Below are 7,469 nucleotides of genomic sequence, written 5' to 3'. Positions count from 1 at the left end.
GGAAAAGAGTTCCCAGGCCGACACTTCATGCAAACTTCAAGATAGTCACACCACCTACACACCCAATATGAAATTTCTTGTTTCACAGATTCAGCTAACTTTAAAATAATCTTTTAATGAAATCACACTATCACTGATCATAATCCTCCAAAATATCCGGTTGATTTCTAGTTTCTAATCATTCCTTCATCGGTGTACCTATGGCATCATTGGCAACCAGAACGCTCACCACCTGTCCACTCAGGGGTCTTTTCAATAGTTCCTACCTCATAGTACCCGAAAATATATTCACTTATAGAAATCCAGATGGACTCTCCGTGTTGAAGATCAGCAAGATCAGCCAACAGATCCATATAAAAGAGCCATGGACTCATCCGTTGTTGAGGACCAGCAAGGTCAATTAACCAGATCCATGCCGGAATTTAGAAAACAACTCTTACTCCTTGTTCCAATATCTTCCTCCATGCACGCGTGGGTATCTTCGGCAATCCCCCTAGAGATTAGAGGGGATTGAGGTAAAGGCTTATTCATTATTCAGGCTGAGAAGGAATCTTACATCCTCTCCCACTTGAAAAACGTGAGATATCCTCATCTCGCAGGTGGAGTATGATCTCTTTCATCTTCTTCTTCTTCTTCAATTGCTTCCAGCGTTACTGCCTTCTTGGAAGTGGACGGCCAATCTGGGAACATCTCTCTTCGACTTCCCCTATTCTAAGGCAGAGGTCTTACATTACTTTGGATTGAAACTGCGGGTTGGTTAGGGGGTCTACCTCTGGGATTTCCCTGATTTTGGCAGAAAAAAGGAACCTGATTACTGTGCAAGGAAGGAGCTGGAGTTTGGAATCTTGGTCCCTGATTTCCCTGATTTTGGCAGAAAAAAGGAACCTGATTTCCCTGATTACTCTGCAAGGAAGGAGCTGGAGTCTGGAATCTTGGTCCCTGATTTCCCTGCTCCGAAAACCTTGATCCAAAAGGAGTTGGGCAATCCATACTGCGATGTCCAAATCCTTGACAGTTATAGCATTTCAATTCCTTGTTCAAGGGTGGAACTTCTGAAGTTGAATTCCAGGGGATTGAGTTCTGGGGGAAAGGGACCTTTCTTCCATTCTGGAACTTTACATATTCTGAGCTTGACCTTGTTGTCTCTTAGGTGGTGGAAGGTTGGAATCACCTTCTGGAGCTAGAAATCTTTTGAAAGATAATGGTGCTGACTTCGGCGGGACCTTGACATCAACGGCCTCGGCGAAATCCTTCGCCATCCGCACTGCTTTGGCCATGGAAGCTGGCTTGGCATTCTTCACTAGGATATTCAAAGGTTCGTTCAATCCTCGAATGAACCTGGCCATCCGCTGTTCTTCATCTAGCGGTGGCGAGTATTTGAGGAGGAGAGCAAACGCTTGGTGATACACTTCAATAGTTTTGCTCCCTGGATTAACTCTAACAACTTGGTTTCCAAAAAGCCGGGAGGACAGAATCTCACCCTTAGGTAAATTTTGAGATCATTCCATGTCTGAGTGTTCCGATCCAAACGGTTTGTCTTACAGTGATTTCTCCATGCCACTCTGGCTGTTTCTACTATCTTCAGCCTTGCAAAAGCCATTTTGCTCTTCTCATTATACCGGGTGACATCGAAGTACTCTTCCATTACTTCCATCCACTTCTCCACAGCCTCACCCAAGTTTTTCCCTTCACCCTTGAAAGGTCCAGGCTGCGATTTATAAGGAGTTTTACAAACATCCAAGTCGAGCTCTTCCTCATCGAGTTGGGGGTTATCATTCCTACCACAACGACCTCGATCCATGACCCTATCTCAATACAAAAATTCTTGTTAAGTCCCTTTATTTATAACTCAAATCCAACTTTAGATCCAACTCATTCTAGGGTTCTTTAGATTGGTCAGTCCCCCACAGAATCCTGGGATAAAGATCCCTTCTAACAGAAGAACATACAGAACTCATTATCAGAGAATAATTCATTCATATTCTTAACACAGTAATGGTCCATCAGACCGAAAATTTCATGTGAACATTCCTCCACAAGAATTTCAATTATACAGGTTTTCAATTTGTCATCCCTTAACTAGAGTCACTCGGTCAAGGTCAACAGTAGCAATCTGTCAGCACAATCCACTAATCTCATAATGATTTGCTGAAGTCAATCATCATTCCAATTATTATCATCATCACTGGGATTTGTCTCATTCATCCTCATTGTGGCTTTCTTAAATTTATCTTCTTTCAACTAGAATTCAAGAATCATTATCTTTCAATCATAATCCAATTCAACTCATCAATTCTCAACCAGAATTCTAAAATCATATCGATCAGCATTCGAATTCATCATCTGGATAGCATTTTTGCTTATAATTTCAAAGTCTTAGATTTACTCGTATATACTGCCAGTAAAGAGCTGCAGTTATACCGCCGTATATGCGGGTAGTCACACGGTCCTTGGAATTATAAGATAAATACCATCATGTCCGGGCCTAAAGCAAGTCAGGGATTCCATACAATTGTGGTACTTCCATATAAAGACCCAATTACAAATTTATGAATCTACATTCTGAATATCAATTTGTATGAATTTCATCACACAATTACAATCTTTTACTGGTACTTCATAAATTTTTTGACATTTCTGGCTTCTCGGTTGTTCCACTTTAGCCAATTCGCTCTGATACCATCTGAAAGATCCCTGCCCCTCCCCGCAACGAATTTGGGGGTGCTAGCAGCGGAAGTAGCACTTCTTGCACAAGGCAGAGCCTCTCAGTTGGGGCCTCGCCCATGGATGTCCAGACAAGAGACTAATCCCTCGGTTCTTCCAAAACCGAACCCGAAAAAACTTCCCTCGTCCCAGAAAGCACGAGCGATTCCTCCATGGGATATTTTTATTCTAACATAGTCAAGGTCATCCACTGACCAAACTGATCCGACTGAACCCGTAAGTCATATGGCTAGATCAAGGAAAAGACTTGCACTTGGATCATAGAGACCAACGCTTTTTTCTCATCGAGAGGCACAGCCGTTGATTCTTTTCCATAGAACAAGGACTGTCTGGGATTTACATTATCTATCATACCATAACATAATTGAGTCTCATTTTAGGGATCCATCAGTCCAGCCTAACCCCATCCAGTCCCATGGGTTAGCCAACTGCCCAACCACTGTAGTGATAGAATCCGTTTAGGAATTTGGTTATGTTTTGTCCTGGGTTACCAGCAGGGAAAAGAGTTCCCAAGCCCCCTAGCCGGTGCTTCATGCAAACTTCAAGATACTCACACCACTTACACACCCAATATAAAATTTCCTATTTCATAAATTCAGCTAACTTTAAAACAAATCTTTTAATGAAATCATAGTATCACTGATCATAATCCTCCAAAATATCCGGTTGATTTCTAGTTTCCAATCATTCCTTCATCAGTGTACTTATGGCATCATTGGCAACCAGAACACTCACCACCTATCCACTCAGGGGTCTTTTCAATAATGCCTAGCTCATAGTACGTGGAAATATATTCACTTATAAAAATCTAGATGGACTCTCTGTTGAAGATCAGCAAACAGATCCATATAAAAGAGCCATGGACTCATCCGTTAAGGACCAGCAAGGTCAATCAACTAGATCCATGCCCAAATTTAGAAAACAACTCTTACTCCTTGTTCCAATATCTTCCTCGATGCACGCGTGGGTATTTTCAGTGATGCAGAGCCCAAGCATCATATGGTCTGCACCCTCTAGGATCCTTCGCACAGCAGGTCACCTAGCACTTCACTCATAGGCCGCTTCCTTGGTCCCTCATCCACCGTACCGGAAGCTCACCATTTAAATCGAACCGAGGTTGGTCAAGACCTCGATCAACCGTGCTACGGGAGACATCCTCGTTGACTCTCCGTCAGCTGTTGTAACTTTATCACTTAGGTCTGCACGACCTCATTCACAAGACGGTCAAAATGCTTCCCCAGCATTCTTGACATAAAATAGTCATTTAAAAACAGGTCATAAATACAGTTTCTATAACGAACTCTCGTCTTTCCACATTGTTCCACATCAATCCACATTACTTAATCCAAGTCCAATCATATGTATTCCCATCGTCCTTCATCCATTCTCATCCAATCACATCATTTTCCATCTCATCACATCTTTCCACATTTATACTCATCACATCTCATCCACTCGCATCTACCCATATCCACATCTTATCACATCACATTCATTCACATCTCATCGATTCATATCTACCCCGATCCACATCACATCACATCCATTTCACGTCGCATCTCATTCATTCACATCTATCCTGATTCAGATCCTGACACATCACATCTCATTCATTCACATCTATCCCGATTCACATAACATCACATCACATCACATCCATTCACATCACATATCATCCATTCACATCTATCCCAATTTACATCACATCACATCCATTCACATCACATCACATCCATTCACATCACATATCATCCATTCACATCTATCCCAATTTACATCATATCACATCACATCCATTTCGTGTCACATCTCACCCATTCACACTTATCCTGACTCACATCACATCACATCACATCCATTCACATTCATCACATTCATTGTATCCCCATTCTATCCACCTTACATCACGTCCACATCATATCTCATTTATTCCATCCATTTTACATCACATCCACATTATATCTCATTCATACACATCCAATCTCATTCATCCACATCCATCCAATCATTCACATGCACGACTATCCACATCTATCCATACATTCACATCTATCACTTTACATCCACATATATCCACATCATATCTCATTCATTCCATCCACTTTACATCACATCCACATTATATCTCATTCATACACATCCAATCTCATTCATCCACATCCATCCAATCATTCACATGTACGACTATCCACATCTATCCATACATTCACATCTATCACTTCACATCCACATATATTCACATCATATTCTTTCACAGACACATCCACATCCATTTACTTCCCATCTCACCCTTTCACATATCCTCTCATCTCATCATTCACATCCAACATCCTATCGCATCCCATTTACATCTTTTTACATCTTATCCCATTTACATCTTATCACATCTATTCACATCTTATCCCATTTACATCTTATCACATCTATTCACATCCCATTTATATCTTTTTACATCCATTCACATCCTATCGCATCCCATTTACATCTTATCGCATCCATTCACATCCTATCGCATCCCATTTTCACATCTTATTCCCATTTAGTAGCTTTTCCTACTTCGATACCGATAATGGGACTTTTTCTAAATTTCTGCCAATTGTTTGGCTTAGATAAAGGTTCTTTTTCTTGATGACTATTTCCATATTCTTTCTCAATTTCTCAAATGAATTATATTCCTCTTTTGAATAAAAAAATCATGGGATTTACAAAAATCAATTCTACCCATATTTCTACTTTTGATAAATATTCATAAATTGAATTATACTAAAAATTTCTCTTTTTTCCATTTAATTTCTTGGATATTAAATATCATGGGAATTTCTCTTTTTACATTTAATTACTTGAATTCTAAATGTCATGGGAATTTTCCTCTTTTATCATCAAATAAAATTATCTGAAATTTCTCTTTTCTTTAATAAAAATATTCAATATTCTAATTATACCAAGAATTCCTCTTTTTCCATTTAAATGATTAAATTCCAAATATGATGGAAATTCCTCTTTCATCATTTAAATTTATACATGCATAAAATCATTTTAACTAAAATTTCTCTTAAAAATTAAATAAAAATATCCATTAATCCTAATATGATAAGAATTCCACTTTTTCCATTTAAATGATTGAATTCCAAATATGATGGGAATTCCTCTTTTATCATTTAAAATTATTCATGCATAAAATAATTTATCTAAAATTTTTCTTTAATTTTTAAATAAAATATCCATTATTTTAATATTCTAATTTTTCTCTTTCTCCATTAGAATACATGGATCTCCATTATCATGGGAATTTCTCTTTTATCATAAAAATTAAATTATTAAAAATTTCTCTTTTTTCTCTAATTAACTATTTATACATAAATATTAAAAATTAGTTTTCCATGGATATGACGAGATTTATTCATTTAATATAGGATGAATAATCCTAGAATATGGTAGGAAGTCCTCTTTTCACATTATGCATAAAAATGATTTATGTGTTAATTTCTAAAAAATTTACCATAACTCCGGTGCTATTACTGATAATTTTTAATATTTTCTAAAAGAATAAGACTTAGTAATAGGATTATGTTAGAGTAACTATCATTTGGACCAATATCCAATTTATGGACTTAATTCCCAAGTTTACCATAATTTATGTAACATTAAAGCATAAAAAAGCCATCTCTTTGGCCTCTAGCTTGACTAGCATAGAGTTTGATTTTAGAATTAGGAATTGCTCCATGAGAAGCATCATTTGAATTGAGAATTGGTCATAGGAATGATCATTCTTTGGGAGAGAAAGAGAGATATATACATAAGAAAACATCCTAAATTAAGCATAAATGTAAACTTTATGTGATTAATCATTAAAATTCATTAGAGAGCTTCATTTGCATTGAAAACCCATTCAATTGAATACTTCTCAAGCTTGAGAGGGGTTGAGAAGTGAAAAACATTTAGAAGATTAAGAAAAAACCATAAAGTCACACCTTACCTCTTGTTTTGCTTGATTCTCTATTCTTAGAAGAGGCCCCCAACCAATCAATTGGTTAGTATGTTGAGGAAAGCTCCAATGAAGGGAGAGAGAAGCTCCAATCTCTCCAAATTGTAGAGAATTTTTAGGGGATAATAGAAAATATACTTATTTTAAGATAATACTGGCATGGTTTGGTTCACATATGAGAATACAAAAGAAAGATCAGCAAGATCAGCAAGATCAACCAATAGATCCATATAAAAGAGCCATGGACTTATCTGTTGAAGACCAGCAAGGCCAATCAACCAGATCCATGCTCGTGTTCAGAAAACAACTCCAAGTCATTATTCCATTTTCTTCCTCAACGCATGTGTGGGTATCTTCGGTGACCCAAAGCCCGCCGCCGCGAGCACCGTATGGTCAGCACCCTCTAGGGTCCTTCGTAGGTCGCCTAGCGCTTCACTCATAGGTCGCTTCCTTGGTCCCTCATCCACCATACCAGAAGCTCACCATTTTAATCGGTCAAGACCTCGGCCGACCTTGCTTTCCATTAGCTGTTGCAACTTTCCCTTAGGTCGTCATGGCCATAATTGACACGATAGTCAAAATGCTTCTCAGCATTCTTTACATAAAACAGTCTTTTAAAAACAAGTTTCATAAATACAGTTTCTAAATAACGACTCTCATCTTTCCACATTGTTCCACATCATTTCTCGTTGTTCTACATTCTTCTACATCAATTCACATTGCTTAATCCACACCGATTCATATCTATTCCCATCGTCCT

Source organism: Cibotium barometz, chromosome 44 (genome assembly GCF_041138505.1).
Source record: "Cibotium barometz isolate CiBa-2024 chromosome 44, ASM4113850v1, whole genome shotgun sequence".
Lineage (NCBI taxonomy): Eukaryota > Viridiplantae > Streptophyta > Polypodiopsida > Cyatheales > Cibotiaceae > Cibotium > Cibotium barometz.
Note: the sequence above shows the minus strand (reverse complement) of the source record.